Here is a 20,446-nt window from a genome sequence, read left to right on the forward strand (position 1 = left end):
TACAAATTTTAGATTAATAATTAAGGATCTAGGGTGCTTACCCTGCAGTTCACAATATGTTTCAGAGGGTTCCAAGATCACCTGAAGTTGTATGGATTTACTAGCTTTACACAGCCATGTGTTGCTGTGGCTCAGTCTGGTTGGAAAAGAAAGAAAAGAGAAAGCACATATTTCTAATATGTTTAATTTCACAACGCTTGTGGGTATACAATATTTTTTGTTGTTCCATTGTCTGTACAGATATAGAGATTGTCTGGTTTGCCGAGTCTAGAACATGCAACATAATTGTCCATGTGAGAAGCAATCTGTGTCTAGAGCTAAACTGCACAATTCTAAAGATTGGCCCTGAGCTTTGTTGATGGTGATTGCAAATGCCAATCGAATTGGGAATTGCAATCTTTTAAATTGAAATGACATGTCCGTTGGAATCATAGGAATGCAAGGAATGAGGACATCTTCACCTTTGAAAGGTCCTGTCAAGATTGTTGTTTCTACGACGTTGCTCATTAACTTTTTTACTGCAAGCCACATGCCGTTACATAGCTTTGGCTGGTTGATATTTCGCAACATGATCATTGGCACGCCGATTTTCAATTGCAGTATGTGCAGTGGCATCCCTGGCAGATCGAGTGAATTCAAAAATTCTGTTGGATAATTAACCGCTTCATCTGCTTCCACAAAGTGTTAACAGACTTGTATGTGACTGCCTCGCTTTGAATGTTAGACTGAATAATATTGTTAAGTTCATAGATGTCTTTGTTCTCGGCCACAAGAATAGCTCGTTCACTCAGCCAATCGTGATTCTTATCATTGGTTTCAATATTGGGAAATACTTTTTCAACCAATTCTTCTTTTGACATCACTAAATTGCAGAACTTATAAGGCAATGAAATTCATCCTGAGGTCAGATCAACTGGCACCTTTCCATTCCCAATTTCCAGCAATTGATGTGAGAATATCTCAGCTGATTGATAGTTTTGCAGCTGGACACACATATTTGTAGTTAATTTTAATATCTTTACATGTTCCACAAAGTAGAGTATTTCAGGAAAGCATTTATTTCATCCACTGGTGTCAATCGAGGAATTACAGGTAATGTTTGCCTGAAATCTCCTGCAAGCAATATTAATGCATTCCCAAATGGTCTGATGTTTCCATGCAAATCTTGCAATGATTGATCAAGAGCCTCGAGCGATTTTTTGTGCACCATTGTACATTCATCCCAAACAATAAGTTTGCATTTCTGCAATACTTTTCCCATGCCGGATGCTTTGGAAATGTTGCACGTGGGAGTTTCAATGAATTGCATGATCAATGGCAATTTCAAGGCGGAATGAGAAGTTCTTCCACCTGGTAGCAATGTTGCAGCTATTCCAGACAACACAAGAGCTAGGGCTGTCATTTTGGGATCGAATTGCTGCCAGAATCAATCTAATTAGGAATGTTTTACCAGTTCCTCCTGGAGCATCTAAGAAGAAGATTTCTCCAACCCCATTATTGACAGTTTGCATTATTTGATCATAAATGCCTTTTTGCTCAAGTGTTAGTTAGGAATATTTGATTGCACATATGACAAAAGATCACTCATGTTGTAATTTTGTTCACGATGCAATTCTACATCAAATGAAGCAGCAGCAGATCAATTTGGTGATGGCATTCCCAATTGATTGAGAACTTTGTTTGTGATTTCTAAGCACAAATCTTCTATCATTATCAATGCTTTGTTGTAGATTTCTGCTGTGAAATCCATGTTCATATTTGAATTTTCCTTGTGTATTCGATAGAAAATATCTTCATCCATGTGTGATTTATATTTCTCCCATAACATTGAAATGAAATCATAAAATATTTAATATAGTGTGTGTTGCTTTTACATCCAACAGATGATGCTATTTTTCAAAAAAGCATGTTTTTACCTGTCACAGGTGTGACATCTATATAATAGTAGGTATATAAAAACATAAAAACACATATGTATTTGAATGCAATGTTGTGTCAAAATTTCAAAGCAATTGGTGAAGAATTTTCAGAGATTTAAGATTTTGAACAAACAAACATTTACATTTTTATTTATATAGGTGGGCAAAATGGTGTGGGTTTAAAATTTGCTTTTTCTAGTTTCTTTTTTTTTTTTAGGTTTTATTTATTCATTTTAGAGAGAAGAGAGTAAGAGAGAGAAGGGGAAAGGAGCAGAAAGCATCAACTCCCATATGTGCCCTGACCAGGCAAGTCCAGGGTTTCAAACCTGTGGCCTCAGCATTACAGGTTGGCACTTTATCCATTGTGCTAGCAGGTCAGCCCTTTTTCTAGTTTTTTAAGGTGAAATTTAGATTATTGATTTAAAGCTTTATTCTTTTCTAATACTAGGGTTGTAATACTACAATTTTCCCTCTAAGCACTGTTTTAGCTGCTTCCCACAAATTTTAATAATGTTTTCATTGTTGTTTAATTTAAATTATTTTCTGATTTTCTTCAAGGTTTCCTTCTTAACCCATGGATTATTTCAAGTCTGTTGTTTAATTGCTGTATATATTCCAGATATCTTTCTATAATTGATTTCTAATTGAGCCTGTTATGATCATATATTTTGTATGATTTCAGTCTTTTAAAGTTTATTGAGACTTGCTTTATGATTCAGAATGCCTAAGTTCCTATTGTCCTATGTGCACTTAAAAGGACTGTGTATTCTGTCATTTTTGGGTGTGGTCTTCTATAAATGTGAAGTAGGTCAAGTAGGTTGATGGTAATGTTCAAGTCTACTATGTCTTTGTTGATTTCCTCTCTATTTGTTTTATCAATTACTGAAAAATATAGAACTCTCCAACTACAGGTGTTAAATTTGTCCATTTCTGTTTTGAATTCTGCCAGTTTTTTATTACAATACTTTAAAGCTCTATTATTTGGAACATAAGTGTTAGGTTTGTTTTGCCTTCTAAATGAATTGACTCTTTTATGGTTATGAAATGTTCATTTTAATCTCTGGTTATATTTCTTGTCCAGTGGGCCATTTTGTATAATCCAGCTCTTTCTTAATAAGTATTTACAAGTTACATCTTTTACTTCCAAATTATTTACCTATATATTTACTCTGTTTTTCCTCTAGATAACATAAATTTAGGTCTTGATTTTTTTAATGCATTTTGACAATCTCTGCCTTTAAATAAAATGTTTAAACAATTTACATTTAATTTTATTATTGATATGGCTGGGTTTGAGTCTATCTTCTTGCTATTTGTTTTCCATTTTTCCTATCTGTTCTTTGTTATTTTTTCCCCTCTTTTCCTTTTGGTTGAATATTTTCTAGTGTTCCATATTATCTCCCCTTTTAAGTGACTGCTGTAGGGTTTACAATATTGCATCGTAACTAATCACAGTCTATCTTCAAATAATATTCTACCATTTCAAGTTTAGATTCAGATATGTACAACCTTTCTTGGGTCTCAAGTGAATGACTTGGGTATTTAACAAGGCCTGTCAATTCTAGGTTAAAAGTCAGGTTTATCCTAGCTGTCTGTGAACTCTAAAGAATTGTTTCACTTAAATTTCTCAGCATTTATTCTCTGCCTGGCCTCCTGGATTTTCACACTATGAAAACACAGATTAGTATTTAGCCAAAAACTCAAGTCCTAAGAAGATTTCTGTAAGGTTCTTTTTTTTTTTTTTTCTGTCTGCATAGCTCCCTCATCTCTGCCCCACAAATTTCAGGTACATCAGTCTCTACAACTATTGGCATCTCTCTCTTCATCTCAGCAAAATCTCTGTGGTCTGTCTCAATCTCCCCTCCTCCCACTGAGGTCTAAAAAATACCTCCATATACATAGCCAGGCCAATAACATGACTCCCCATACTTGCTCCTTTCAGAAATCAGCCCTGTGTGCCCTGTTGCCCAACATCTAAAACAGTTCTTCCATATATTTTGTGCAGTTTTCTCATTATTTATAGAGAAGAGCAAATCTGGCTCCAACTATTCTATTGACTAGATTAGCAGACTTAGGGCATTTGTTTGCATAATCACTGTTGGTGTTTTAGAGGGCATCTTCCGAAGTGCTTAACCAACTGAGAAATAAGAACACGACATTGTCTTATAACTGCCAGAATATTACCTTTATTCCTTATAAAACTGTTATTAGAGAAAGTGGAGAAATAAACTTATAGTACTGAATCCCAGAATTAGACAAACTTCTCCATTCCAGACACATGCATTGCCTGGGGACTTACCCCTATGAGATTTATGCAAAGGAGAAAGCTCTCTTGCCTGACCTGTGGTGGCGCAGTGGATAAAGCGTCGACCTGGAAATGCTGAGGTTGCCAGTTCAAAACCCTGGGCTTGCCTGGTCAAGGCACATATGGGAGTTGATGCTTCCAGCTCCTCCCCCCTTCTTCTCTCTCTCTTTCTCTCTGTCTCACTCTCTCTCCTCTCTAAAATGAATTAATAAATTAAAAATTAAAAAAAAAAAAAAAAAAAAAGAAAGCTCTCTATGGGAGGCTCACTCCCAAGAGAAAGGGAGAAGGGAAAAGCACTTGGCTTCTCCTTCTCACCTCACTAAGGAGTGTTCACTCCAATTCCCCCTAAGGCAGAGTGAGCAAAGGAGGGCAGAGCAAAGTCAGGAGAGTTACACTACCACTACTTTCAGAATAAAAATTAACACATATTCCCTGCTGGCAGTTTATTTCCTTTATAAATTTTATCTAATTGTCAGTCTTGTTGCCACATCCATTTTTCTTACGTATTCCCCTTATATAAGCAGGCATTATTCTATTGATTTTTGTAGCTTTTCACCCTCAAAAAGTATTCCGAATACATCAAATAAAGTATTTTTTAAGTTAGGGGGGAAATAAAAAGAAGATGATCAGTATGCTAGCTGTCTGTTTTGTATTATAGTCTTCACTTAATACAGCAGCCAGTTATTATCCTCCCACATGTCTCTTCGAGGGACAACCACCTTTGGTCCCATACATAAGCCATCATGCTGAGAGTAAACACATCAACAGAATCGCTGTTGTGCCAATCATAGCTAAAACTAAGCCAGAATTATTGTTATTGCAATTATGCCTTTGAAGAAAAGGGTGCTACTGATTCTCAAGAAATAACAACTAGTGAAGGATGAAGACAAGAGAGAGAAAGTTTTTTGACATGAACATGCAGCTGTTTTTCAACCATGCCCCCCAGTCCAATATACTAATCCATAGAAAAGGTGACATTTGAGTCAACTGTGAGAAAGGATCTTTCAATGTAGCATTAGCTTCATTTCAAATATCTATTATATGTTGTGACATTTAATCCAAATATCAAAAGTAGTGTTTTGATCATGGTAGGCAGATATGTACTTCCCCCAGATTATTATAATAGAGAGATAAACTCAGTGAGCTGGCAGGGTTGACCAAGAAAATAAGCTTCCAAGAAAAACAAAGCTTGTGATGGTTATGAAGCAGCAAAACAGAAAACCCTGACTACAGAGCCGTTTTCTGGAGAAGACAGAAACCAACCGCTGTGGCCAGGGAAATAAAGGCACTCGGGGAGCAGCCAAAGCAGCCTTCATTAAGCACTAGAATAGTTCCTGCCAAACAAAAGATATATAGGACTCAGCTCAATTTAACTTATTGCAGAATTATAATTTGCGATAAAAAAAGAAAATTGCCCAATGTACTGTTCAGGGATATAAATAATACATTGGGGAAAGAAAGGGACCATGAATGAATCCTTGAAACTGTTGCAATTCAAGCATTTAAAGGATGAATCAAGGTAGGTAATCTTTCATTAATCTCACAAGTTCTGCTTTTCTCTAAATTGGAGCCATCTAAGAAATTCCAATCTCTTAGCCAGTGTGATTAAGGTAACATGTCCATCTGTGGTTTGGTTTGTCCATTGGTTTGTGGGCGCTGGGGTGAAAGTGCCACTCACTGCCCCACCCCACGGTAGCTTCAAATAAAAAGAGTCTTCCCATCAGATCATTTACAGCAAAATGGTGGGATCTTGATAACATTATAAGGAGTGAAATAAGTAAATCAGAAAAAAACAAGAACTACATGATTCCATACATTGGTGGAACATAAAAATGAGACTAAGAGACATGGACAAGAGTGTGGTGGTTACCAAGGGTGGGGGGGGAGGGAGGACATGGGAGGGAGGGAGGGAGGGAGAGAGTTAGGGGGAGGGGGAGGGGCACAGAGAACTAGATAGAGGGTGACGGAGGACAATCTGACTTTGGGCGAGGGGTTTGCAACATAATTTGATGACAAAATAACCTAGACATGTTTTCTTTGAATATATGTACCCTGATTTATTAATGTCATCCCATTACCATTAATAAAAATTTATTAAAAAAAAAAAAAAGAGTCTTCCGTGATTACAAAAGTGTCCATTTTCAGCAGCGCCTGTACTTTTGCCTTAAGCTAAGTTATCCAGAGATTTTATTCTTTAACGTACATTATACTGTAATTTAAACAAACTGAAACGCCTACATTTAAGTGGACTCAGTAGGCCTCGCTTATCCTTTCCATTTAAATTTTCCTAACCACACTTCAGACTCCCAAACCACCTTTGAAGGGAGATTTATGTGTTTCAAGTACCATTCAAGCATACTGCAACCTCAAGAAGAGATTGTAAACAAGCAGAGACCAGAGAGGGGTAATTCAAGTGTTTTACTGTGACAACAGCCAAAAAGTACCCACATGTGTTCTCAAAGACTAGAAATTAGTAATCAACTTATTTAGGTCCACGCCACCAAGCCCACCTCAAAGGGCTCAGGTCACCAATGTGCCTGCCCTGTTTAAGGAGTTTATAATTCTTCCTTAGCTTCAGTCTCTAAAACATTCTGAAGTCATACAATGGTGTGGTTCAAATTCTTTTTTTACATTTAAGTAAATTCTGAAATATCAAGCTGATCTGGCAACACAACTACTAAAATTAGATGGGTGTTAAAACTAATTTATACTCTTGGAAAGATACTTTGCTTTTTGTTTAATTAAGAATAATGCTTTCATCAGACTACTTTCACCAAAATTGGTAGGAATAGTTTGGCACTAAATAGAAAGAAAATAAAACCTGCCTTCAGTATTTAGAGTCCTCTTCCAGGGGCCTTCTGACAGAAGTTAAAATCTTTGGATTATGCTATGACTTAGCATAAGGGTTAGTCTCTTTTCAGTTTCATTGGAAAATTCCATAAAGAAAGAGGCTTTTGCTTTTTTCCCCCTTATGTTCTATGTAGGAAACACAATGTAAATATCAGGTCTCCATAGCCCAAATGAAATGAAGCATTATGGCAAATGTCTGTGTCATTCAGGGGAAAGCATCAGGTTAGAGGGGATTTGGGGGATGGTGTTTTCTTTCTATTTGAATTATGTATGTATAGGCTTGCCTCAGTTGCTGACCTCTTTGGCATATTATTTTCTTCTGAATCACTGTACAGTTATTCTAAGGCCAGAATCCTATCTTGAAACACATACTTAGGCCCTGGCTTGTTGGCTCAGTGGTAGAGCGTCGGTCCGGCATGTGAATGTCCTAGGTTTGATTCCAGTTAGGGCACACAGGAGAAGTGCCCATCTGCTTCTCCACCTTTCCCCCTCTCCTTTCTCTCTATCTCTCTCTTCCCCTCCCATAGCCAAGGCTCCATTGGAGCAAAGTTGGCTTGGGTGCTGAGGATGGCTGCCTCAGGTGCTAGATGGCTCCAGTTGCAATGGAGCAATGCCCCCAATGGGCAGAGCATCACCCCCTAGAGGTCTTGCTGGATGGATCCTGGTTGGGCACCACAGGAATCTGTCTCTCTGTCTTCCCACTTCTCACTTCAGAAAAATACAAAATAAAATAAAATAAAAAGAAATACATACTTAATGTTCTTTTAAATACATGCTATTTATAAACTTATAAAAAAATCTTAGCCAGTTAAATACTTTAAACAAACACAGATACATATATTTGCCATAGAAGTTTGAGGTTTCCTGTATAGATTGTCACTCTCATCATTATCCATAATGAATTTTACAGTATTTTTTCCATTACTTTCTCAAATTGTTTCTAGTCACTAATTATCAGAAAGAACTTTCACTCTATCTAAATTCCTAGGTAGGAATTGGAGCTCTCTCTACTATAACAATTTTGAGAATTAAATTTTTTTTCCTGTTTTGGGGGGGGTTTTTTGTTGTTGTTGTTTTTATTGAGAGCAAGATGGACAGGCGAACAGACAGGAAGGGAGAGAGATGAGAAGCATCAACTCATAGTTGTGGCACCTTCATTGCTCATTGATTGCTTCTCATATGTGCCTGAGCAAGATGCTCCAACTGAACCAGTGACCCCTTGCTCAAGCCAACGACCTTAGGCTCAAGCCAGTGACAATGGGGTTATGTCTATGACCCAACACTCAAGTCAGTGACCCTGCACTCAAGCTGGTGAGCCTGCCCTCAAACCAGGGACTTCTTGGTTTCAAACTTGGGTCCTCAGTGTCCCAGGCTGACACTCTACTGCACCACTGCCTGATCAGGTGAAAGTGGAAATTTCTAGCCTAAGAAATCTTTTGACATAATAATGTTCTGTCAGATTAGAACTCTTATAACAAAAAGAATAATTAATTCATTCAACATACTTACTTGGTACTTAACTGTTTTGCATTTATAGGATACCAAAATTTCAGAATTTTCTAATTCATTTCCACTAAAATTACTGTATTTCTATATTTTGCTCTCTTCTTATGGTTGCAATATAATATAGTATACATAATGATAGATAGCTGTCATTAAGGAGTAGACAGGACCACTGTCACAATACTAAATTGAAAGAAGAAAAGAGAACCCTTTTTACAGTAGATCCTTTCACTTATAAAAGTTATTTAGTTCTAAACCATGAATGTCCAAAAGTCATTAGGAAAACAAATTTTATAATAATATGGTATTATAAAGAAAACAAAAGTGTCCAAGAATGTTATTACCCTCCTATATATTCATATATTTTAAAGTTAGAAATGTAAGAGTAATATACATGAATACTGCTGAAATTTTAGAAAATGTAAAAGGTATTTGGAGAATTTGAAAATCACTTTTATTTTACCACTCTGAGATAATCATTGCTTCTTTCAGCTTTTTTTTCTATGTCTATATGTATGTGTATATGGAGATATATATAATATGTAATAATGTGCACATAATATATAATATGCACATATTACATAATAGCTAATAATTACATGATTTATATATGTGCACATATGCATTTATTATATATTATATATACATTATTTATATATACCATAATTACTATCAAAATGTTTGCAATATTCTATAACCTTTTTTTTTTCTTTTTTCTTTTTTATTAAGTGAGAGGCAGGAGGCAGGGAGGCTGAGAAAGACTCCTGCATGCACTCCAACTGTGATCTACCCAGCAAGTCCCCTACAGGGTGATGCTCTGCCAGTCTGAGTCCCCTGATTTGTTGCTCGGCAACCAAGCTATTTCAGTGCCTGAGATAAGGCCATGGGAGCCATCCTCAGTGCCTGGGATCAAATTGCTCAAACCATTCAAGCCACAGGGGTGGGAGAGGAGAAGAGAGAAAGAAGGGGGAGGGGGAGGGGTGGAGAAGTAGATGGTCTCTTCTCTTGTATGCCCTGACTGAGAACCAGACTTGGGACTTTCACATGCTAGACCGATGCTATACTGCTAAGCCAACCGGCCTGGGCCTTCTATAACCTTTTTTCATAGTGTACAATGAACATAAGATAATCACATCATATAAATAGTACATTGTGATTTATTAATCAATCCCTTCACTGTATACTTAAGCTGTTTCAAATTTTTTGCCTTTACAAATATTATTGCAATAAAAATATTTTAAGTTAAATTCCTAGAGGCAAAATTCTCTTGAAAAGAATATTACTATTTTAAGCCTTTTGATAGATTGCAAAATTTCAGCCTAAAACAGTTGTTCTAATTTATATTCCCACCAATATGTTTGGAAGTACATAAATACTCATCTTTTTAAATCATTTTTATTCCAAAATATTGAAATTGGGGTTTTTTTATTTTAATTGATGTTGACTCGATTACAACTGAAATTCAGCATGTATTTCTAATGCACTTTCCTTATGACTTGTCTGTATGTATCTTTTGTGATGTTTCCACACAGGCAAATGATTCTTTTTTAAGTGAATTGCTTTTTAATGTTTACTAAAAATGGGACCACAACACAATTCAAGAGATCTTAATTCATCTGTTTAAAGAGGAATATAGTGGATCGCAGCTTTATTACTTGTATTTATACCTTAATCTTGGAATATTCACATGATGCATTTAGTAATCATCAAGCTGGTTATCCTGATGATGATGTGCAACTCTGTAGACTACTGCTGCATTTTTTCTAATGCTGAGACAGCTCTATGTCATGTTATGCTCGGTCAGTGAACCACCTGTATTTTTTTTTAATGAGGTTATTATTTGATTGATATATTTGAAAAGCAATCTCTGTAAATGACTTCTGAGATTTTGAATACACTATAGTGAATTTAATCCTCACTATTAAATCCAGCTATTGTCTCTGGATTACATAGACATACTACCTAAAAATAAAGGAACATGTAACAGGCCATTCACCTGCGTCTCCTCTCCACACATTAATCTCTACCTCTAATTGCTGGTGCTCCATAGGACTGTCACCGATTCTCCTCTGTTTTCTTTCTGCACTCAGTCTGCACAAATCATCTAATCTCTATAGCTTTAAGTATGACCTATACACTAATGATTCCCTGATTTTTATCCCCAGCTGCAACCTTTCTTCTAAATACCAGACGCAGATACCCAACTATCTACTCAACATCTTCACTTGGAGATCTAATAAGCATCTCACACATAAAATGTACAACACGGAACTCCTGATTCCTCGATCTTGTCCCAACGTGCTCCTCTTCCAGTCTCTCCAGTAAGTGGTTTCATTAGCTCAGTTGTCCAAGCCAAAGACTAAGAGGTCATCTTGATATATTTCTTTCCCTCACATCATTCTCCATTCATCAGCAAGGCCCTTTGGCTTTGACTTCAAAACATGCCACAAATCTGACCCTTCTTACCATTTCTATAGCTGTCCTAGTCAAAGCCATCATTATCTGTTGCCTAGTAGATCCTAACTGCCTCCCTTGTTTCTAATATTACCCCCTTAATATTGTACTCTTTACACAGATACAGAGTGACCTCTTTTGACATAAACTAAATCATATCACTGCCCATTACTCAACCTTCCAAGGGTTTCCCAACACACTCAGAATGAAATGCAGATGGTCTACACTACAAGGCCCCAAATAATTTTATTCCTCCCTTGCTCACTCCAGTTACACAGTTCTTTTTGACTACTTGAAATTATCCAGTTCATTCTCTTTCTCAGGGTTTTAGTACATTTCTGTTCTCTGACCTGGAACTCCTTCCCCAAGAACTTGGTTGGTGTGGTTTATTCCTTCACTTCATTTAACTCTCTACTCCAACGCTGCCTCCTGAGAGAGACCTCTCCTGATAGCCATATGTGAAATATCATTCCTGCTATCATTTTTATTCTTTTATTCTAATTTGTTTACCTTTGAAGCATTGTGTGTGTGTATAATGTACACTCCATAAAGTTGAGATTTTTTTTTATTTTGCTCATCTGTATTTTCATCTCTTAAAACAAAAGTCACACTCAATTAAAATTTGCATCCCCTCCACTCCCATTGATTCTGTAACCTATTAGAATCATACTAATCTCTATTAAGAGGGTTATATTATTTCATATTACCTTCCATGTTTTGCATAAGTTTCTTCCAAAAGATTTAACCACAGCATTTGACAAAATAAGTGCTGACTATTAGTAGAAGAGGGGTCATAGGTGATCATGTAGTTCAGTTCCCCTAGCTTGATTGAGTTGGGTAATATGTTATAAAACTCAATTTACAGAGTAATCACTGGAATCCCAAAAGCTTGTAACCAACTGAATTTGATCTCATAGGTTACAATTATTCGATGATACAGAGAAGATTTAGGAAAACCTATTTGTTGTTTTTCAAAAATTGTGTCATGCTATTTCATACCATTTCACTCTAAGACAATGATATGATATTGAAAATATATAGATTATTTCAAGTTATAGAGGAAAAACACACATATTTGTTAGCTCTGGTTAACATCAGAAAGATAATATGTAAAGTTACTTAGAGTTTTCTTTTACTCTTTTCTTAAGTTTTTCCCATTCAGGACTAATATCTATCTAGAATTCTTATTGAAGACCTGAATTCAAAGTGTTCTTTAAAAAAGACACAGTTTTGAGCCCTGGCCAATTGGCTCAGCAGTAGAGCATCAGCTCAGCATGTGGAAGTCCCAGGTTTAATTCCCAGGCAGGGCATGCAGGAGAAGCACCCATCTGCTTCTCCACCCTTCCCCCTTTCCTTTTTCTCTATCTTTCTCTTCCCCTCCTGCAGCCAAAGCTCCTTTGGAGAAAAAGTTGGCCCAGGCTCTGAGAATGGCTCCATGGCCTCCACCTCAGGCGCTAGAATGGCTCTGGTTGCAACAGAGCAATGCCCTTTGATGGGCAGAGCATCACCCCCTAGTGGGCATGCCAGGTGGATCCCAGTTAGGTGCATTCAGAGTCTGTCTGTCTACCTCCCTGCTTCTCACTTAGGAAAAATACAAAAAAAAAAAAAAGAGAGACACAATTTTGTTTATACAAGATTTGACTGGTAAGGGCAACACTCCATCTTTAAAATTCTATAGAAGAATCTACTAACTCTATAACAAGAAAGAGTCAGAACTGACCTGTGCTGGCACAATGGATAGACCATCAACCTGGGATGCTGAGGTCCCAGGTTCAACACCTCAAGGTCACTGGTTTGAACACAGGCTCACCAGCTTGAACTCAGGGTCGCCAACTTCAGTGCTGGGTCGTCACCTTGAATGTTGGATTATTGACATGATTCCATGGTTGCTGACTTAAGCCAAAAGGTCACTGGTTTGAAGTCTAAGGTCACTGGCTTAAGCAATGGGTCAATGGCTCCTCTGGAGTCCCCTGGTCAAGGCACATATGAGAAGCAATCAAGGAACAACTAAGGAGCCTCAACTATGACTTGATACTTCTTATCTCTTTCCCATTCTTTCTGTCTGTCTCTTTCTCTCTCTCTCGGCAAAAAGAAAGAGAGAGAGAGAGAGAGAGAGAGAGAGAGAGAATCAGAAACAGAGTTTTTATTCTCTGACAGAGACATAAACATAAGTCCATTCAATAATGGTAAAAACAAACAAACAAACAAAAACACCAAGTGCCAGTATCACTGGAGCTGGTTCTTAACTGAAATAGAATTCTTGCAACCATAAAGAGAATTTAGTTCTGCTATGACATGAATGTCTATCTCAACACAGAAAAGAAAATGTTACCCTTTGAAGAATTAACATTTGATTTTGAAACATAGAGGCTCAACTCTATACTTTGGTTCTTTAATATTCATATGCTTCATAGGAATGTGGATGAGAAGGTTTTGTCCCATAGAATGCTCAATGAACCAGTATTGATCTTCATCCATCATTATCTTTCTATGCTTGACTGGCTCTCATCATAGCCCTCCAGGGATGACAGACCTCCACTTTCTCTCTGTAACCACTCAATCTAGGAAAACATTTTCCTCTTCTATTTTAGCTCTAAATCTTATAAATTGTAGTTGGTTTGTCTTTTCAGAAAGCCATCTACTTGCCAGAGAGATAAGACACTCAAGTGATCATTCTTACTGGGTAGTTCTAAACTTTCTGAAGGCAGTGGGTCTTTTTTTTTTTTTTTTTTTTTTGCATTTTTCTGAAGCTGGAAACTGGGAGGCAGTCAGACTCCCGCATGCGCCCGACCAGGATCCACCCAGCATGCCCACCAGGGGGCGATGTTCTGCCCATCTGGGGTGACGCTCTGCTGGAACCAGAGCCACTCTAGCGCCTGAGGCAGAGGCCACGGAGCCATCCCCAGTGCCCAGGCCAACTTTGCTCCAATGGAGCCTCGGCTGTGGAAGGAGAAGAGAGAGACAGAGAGGAAGGAGAGGGGGAGGGGTAGAGAAGCAGATGTGCACCTCTCCTGTGTGCCCTGGCCGGGAATCGAACCCGGGACTCCTGCATGCCAGACCGACACTCTACCACTGAGCCAACCTGCCAGGGCTGAAGGCAGTGTGTCTTATTTGTTCTCTGTGCATCTTTGAAAACAAGAGCTTTCCCCCAGGCTCACTAAACCATTAATAACTGCTATCTGGTTTCTACTTTTTATGTAAACTTCACTTTCTTAGGTTTACATATCTGCCCACCGTCTAAGAAGCCATAGAACTTTCTCATTGTTTTAAACAAACTCTCTAGAATGTAAATGCTTCACATTAAGGTTGGTGGCAAGTCTGATTACCCTTTGTTAGAAAATAACCTAAAACATAATGGCAATCAAGTCAGAATAAGTGCCTAATTATTGTTAGAGTTTCCCATTCTTTTCATTTATATTTCCCTTTCACTGTGATTTGTAAGAGCAACAAAATATTAGTATTGGGGTTTTCTGAATTCAGAAATAGTTTTAATTTTTATTTATTTATTTATTTTTTTAGAGAAGAGAGAGAAAGGGAGAGAGAGAGACAGAGAGGGAGAGAGAGAGGAGAGAGAGACAGAGAGAGAAGGAGGGGAGGAGCTGGAAGCATCAACTCCCATATGTGCCTTGACCAGGCAAACCCAGGGTTTTGAACCGACGACCTCAGCATTTCCAGGTCGAAGCTTTATCCACTGCGCCACCACAGGTCAGGCAGTTTTAATTTTTCATTATTATATAATTTTAATTCTATACTAAAATTCAGAAGGTGTGATTTTCTTCTAGTGGCTTTTATGTATTATTGCAATAGTAAATTAAGTAATTTGAATCATAATAGCAGAGTCACTGACAGCTTGCAGCAAAGATGCTTTATGAAAAGAGCAAATAAAAGGTTGCAATAAAAACATAACTCTTTTTTAATCTTTGGAAGCTAACAGTGAGGTTGATTTTGAGGTCAATTTCAAAATTAGTCTCATTGTTTAGCGATTCCACTCCTTACAAAAATTATCTTTCTTTCATTTTTTTGGCATTTATTTCACCTCTTCTTTCCTAGCACTACTCCTACATGTAACCTGGACTGAACTGAAATTTTCTCAAGATACTCCAACTTCTCTGTAAGAGATATACTAGGACACAAGGTACCTTAAGGGCACGTGACATGATGACTAGGGATATGTAAGGCAACACAAAGCATCTTTCTAGATACATCAATTTTACTTGAAGGTTGGAGAAATATGTAATTTTTAATTTAAAGTATCTTGAAACATTTTTTATATTGGGACAGAATAGATTTTTTTTATAAATAGAGTGCAGAATTTATTGGATTATTTAAGATAAAACACAGGTCCCCAAGAACATCACAATTTTTGCAAACTATTTTACTCAAAGCGCACAGTCCAATGGATTCTTTCCCTGGGTCAATCTCTCTTTTTCTCCAGCTCCACCCACACCATCTCCATCCTTCACTCAAGTATCCAGGACATTCTGAGCTCATCCCCAGAGGCGTGAGACATCACGAGGCTGAAAGCAGAAACAGAGGCATCCTCATGGCTTTGGTCTATAAAAGTCAAAGTCTTGGCAGAACGAAAAGACCTTTGGGTACAGAAAAATATTTGGAGAGAGTTTTCATGGTAGAAATTTCAGTTTAAAGGAGTAGTTCTCCTGAAAACATGAAAAAAAAAATTTTTAACTTTTGCCTCAGGGAAGAACAACTTCTGAGAAAGAGCAGAGGAGATGGAGACGGGAGAGAGAGGGACCATGTGAAAGGGTCATGTGGGTGGGAACTGGAATTGCCTCTGCAACAACCTGAAGCCTGTGAACTTGTGCCAGGAACTAGAGGCTCCCCCCATCCAGTCCCACCCCTTATCCCTGGCCATGCTTCAGCACTAAGTAAACTTCCAGAACTCCAAAACAACCATGGGCAGGGAGGAATTCTATGTTAGGATTAATTGTTCCTCATACTGGTAGAAGGGGGAGCTAGCAACAGAAATGTATTTGCATTATAGGAAAACAAGTTATATTCTTTACTTATCTGGGTGTATAGATAACAATACCAATATGTTCACTAACTGAATTATAAAAATATACCTTAATGCATCAACCAGTATGTTCCTATTATGTGCTTAGGACCATGTGGTTTATAGCTGGGGTTAATGAAGTGATCAAAGTTCCTGCTCTCAAGGAACTAAGTGTATTTAAGACACTAGGTATACTTACCAAAAATTTAAAAATAAATAGGGATTGGCTGGTCAACAAAGGGGAGGAGAGGGTTCCTGGAGGGAATGTGACATAAAAACAGAGCAAGGAAAACTAAAAAGATTATCAAGAATTGTCATTTTCAAACTATTCATAGCATTAACGCTTACACAGATGAAGGCTATCCACTCCCTCCCCAGCTCCTCGGGGGCACCTGGGTAGAAAGGCTGGCGCTCCCCAAAGCACAGCAAGGAAAGTTATTGATTTTGTCCATCCTATTCCTTTTCTGAGTGAAGAAACTAAGGTCCTGAGATGCAAAGTGATTTACCAAGGACATCACTGGCTCCTCCATACACTGATCCTTTGCTGAGCTTTTACTGATATGCAGTGTTTATTCTGTTACTGCTATTAAAAAAAAAAATTGGAACTTACCCCTCTCAAGGCAAAACCCCAAAAATCCTGGGTGTTTTGGAAAGAGAAGAAACGCAAATCCTAGTCGTCCTCAGCTACTTAAATGAAAGCAGGGTTGGCAGGAAAATGCATATGTGAAAAATGCCAAAACCCTAACTGCAAATTAAGGCTTAGATTCCAAGAGCCTCTCAACCTGACTCTTAACAGAATTGCTAGTAAAACCACATCCTCGCGTTCCATCTGCCAGGCCCGCTAGGGCAGTGGGACGAGCAATAAAACAGCCAAAGGGTATGCGAGGGAAAGGAGAATGACCATGAAGACCCAGCGGCCTGGTTCTAGGTAATTGGGAGTCAGCCATAAACACTTCAGCTGTCCTACAGCAACTTTGGCCCTCGGGTAGAAATATTTTAATGGCAAATTGTTTCACTTTAGGAAAATTATATCTGCTTTCAACAACTGGAAGTTTGTTTCCCAAAATGATTTTCAGGCTAGTCAAAGAATGTGAATCGTGATAAGGCCCAGCACAGAGAATACAATCTGTTTGGCATGGGTCTATGTACTCGTGGCACACAGTCCAGGCTCTTTAAAGTTTGTTTTAGTTATTCTGTGCAGAACCTCCTCTTCCATCTCCTGCCTTCAGAGAGAAAGGCTGTAGAACACTTCTTTCTTTTTTCTTTTTTAGTTTTCTTCATTAAAATGAAACTGCTGTTAAAGGGCAGTCGTGTATTTAAAGTAAACAAAACTCATAAAAATTGAACAGTGAGCACTTGACATTGAAAAAAGTCATGTTTCTGAAGTTTTTACTCAGTCTCAAATTGGGGTATTATTTGATGGTAAAAGTAAATTTAGAATTGGCTTGCAAATGTTTGGGGCCTTCAAAGAACTGGCATTAAATGGGGTTGTGGGGGGCTTTACCAGGCAGTGGCACAGTGGATAGAGCATCAACCTGGGATGCTGAGGACCCAGTTTTGAAACCCCAAGGTTGCTGGCTTGAGTACAGGGTCACCAGCTTGAACATGGGACCATAGACATGACCCCATGGTCGCTGGCTTGAGCACAGAGGTTGCTGGCTTGAGCAAAGGGTCACTGGCTCAGCTGGAGCCCCTCCCCCCAGACAAGGCACATATGAGAAAGCCATCAATGAACAACTAAGGTGCCACAGCAACAAGTTGATGCTTCTTATCACTCTCCCTTCCTGTCTGTTCTTGTCTCTCTAAAAAGGGGGCGGATTTCATGTAAAAATATGGATTTCTGGGATCTCTTGAAAATTTGAAGACATGGCAAAGAAGCCCTATCTAGCTTTGGAAAACGAGTTCTGGAACCTCCTGTTCTTGGATGGACACAGCCCACCAGTTCTCCACATTCTCCACCCAGCTCTCACCACTCCTTCACAATTGTTTGCCTGAACCAGCTGAGCATTTGAGTTTGTAGCCCCAGAATGATAATATATAATTAATTCACTTAAAATGCACAAGTCATGAGAAACAAAACAAGATGGTTTAAGTTGTTCACCCTGGCCCTTGGGATGATTCCCTGACCAGCTGCAAACTGCCAGCTCATATACATGCAGTGGCTATATAACATGAAGTTTAATTTTGTGTTTCTACAAAATGAAATAAGATTTTATTTGAGTTGTTCTCATACTTTCAAAACTATACATCTGACATGTGCAAATGGCAAGAATCTTTTGTATACTATAAAAATTCTTCTGGACAGAGGGATACACATTTTAAAAGACTAATTTTAGAAATTTATGTGGAAAATTCCATTGAATCCTATTAGGAACCCCACACTCTACAGCCATAGTTCTTAAAGTATGGTTCCCTGCCAGCAGTATCAACATCACCTGGACACTTCTTAGAAATGAAAATTCTTGAACCACACCTCAGACCTACTGAATTAGAATCTGGTTTCAGCCTGACCAGGCGGTGGCACAGTGAATAGAGCATCGGATTGGGATGCCGAGGACCCAGGTTCGAGACCCTGAGGTCACCAGCTTGAGTGTGGGTTCATCTGGTTTGAGCAAAACCTCACCAGCTTGGACCCAAGGTCGCTGGCTCAAGCAAGGGGTTACTCAGTCTGCTGAAGGCCCATGGTCAAGGCACATATGAGAAAGCAATCAATGAACTACTAAAGGTGTCAAAACGAAAAACTGATGATTGATGCTTCTCATCTCTCTCCATTCCTGTCTGTCTGTCCCTATCTATCCTTCTCTCTGACTCTCTGTCTCTGTAAAAAAAAAAAAAAAAAAAAAAAAAAAAAAAGAATCTGGTTTCAGCAAAGCTTCCAGGTGCTTCTGATGCACACCAACCAGTGGAAGGCCCTGGTCCAGAGTTTTCCTACTAGTGCCCTGGATGGAGATACTGATCTCCTCAGTGCTCAGGGGGCAGAACAGCCTGGAGAGTTCAAAGCCCCCAGCCACAGTCTCCAGCACATGCATCATCCAAGATTGGGGCCTATGTGTTTCCAACTTGTCACTAGAGGCAGCAAACAGGATGAGCATTATCTAGACTAGAGCAGTAGTAGTCAACCTGATCCCTACCGCCCACTAGGGGGCGTTCCAGCTTTCATGGTGGGCAGTAGTGGAGCAACCAAAGTATAAATAAAAAGATAGATTTAACTATAATAAGTTGTTTTATAAAGATTTATTCTGCCAAATTTAGTAAAAATTTGACATAAAGTACTTGGCAAGTAATTATTATTATATGGTTTAACTTGCTGTAACTCTGCTTTATAAATTTTTTTTTTAATAATTTTATTTTTTTAATGGGGTGACATCAATAAATCAGGATACATATATTCAAAGATAACAAGTCCAGGTTATCTTGTCGTTCAATTATGTTGCATACCCACCACCCAAAGTCAGATTGTCCTCTGTCACCTTCTATCTTGTTTTCTTTGTGCCCCTCCCCACCCCCTATCCCTCTCCCATTCCCCCCTCCCCCCTGTAACCACCACACTCTTATCAATGTCTCTTAGTTTCACTATTATGTCCCACCTACGTATGGAATAATACAGTTCCTGGTTTTTTCTGATTTACTTATTTCGCTTCATATCATGTTATCAAGATCCCACCATTTTGCTGTAAATGATCTGATGTCATCATTTCTTATGGCTGAGTAGTATTCCATAGTGTATATGTGCCACATCTTCTTTATCCAGTCATCTATTGATGGGCTTTTTGGTTGTTTCCATGTCCTGGCCACTGTGAACAATGCTGCAATAAACATGGGGCTGCATGTGTCTTTATGTATCAATGTTTCTGAGTTTTTGGGATATATACCCAGTAGAGGGATTGCTGGGTCATAAGGTAGTTCTATTTTCAGTTTTTTGAGGAACCACCATACTTTCTTCCATAATGGTTGTACTACTTTACATTCCCACCAACAGTGGATGAGGGTTCCTTTTTCTCCACAGCCTCTCCAACATTTGCTATTACCTGTCTTGCTAATAACAGCTAATCGAACAGGTGTGAGGTGGTATCTCATTGCCGTTTTGATTTGCATTTCTCTAATAGCTAAAGAAGATGAGCATCTTTTCATATATCTGTTGGCCATTTGTATTTCTTCCTGGGAGAAGTGTCTATTCATATCCTCTTCCCATTTTTTTATTGGATTGTTTGTTTGTTGTTGAGTTTTATGAGTTCTTTGTATATTTTGGATATTAGGCCCTTATCTGAGCTGTTGTTTGAAAATATCATTTCCCATTTAGTTGGCTATCTGTTTATTTTGTTATCAGTTTCTCTTGCTGAGCAAAAACTTCTTAGTCTGATGTAGTCCCATTCATTAATTTTTGCCTTCACTTCTCTTGCC

This window comes from Saccopteryx bilineata, chromosome 1 (assembly GCF_036850765.1).
Source record: "Saccopteryx bilineata isolate mSacBil1 chromosome 1, mSacBil1_pri_phased_curated, whole genome shotgun sequence".
Classification (NCBI taxonomy): domain Eukaryota; kingdom Metazoa; phylum Chordata; class Mammalia; order Chiroptera; family Emballonuridae; genus Saccopteryx; species Saccopteryx bilineata.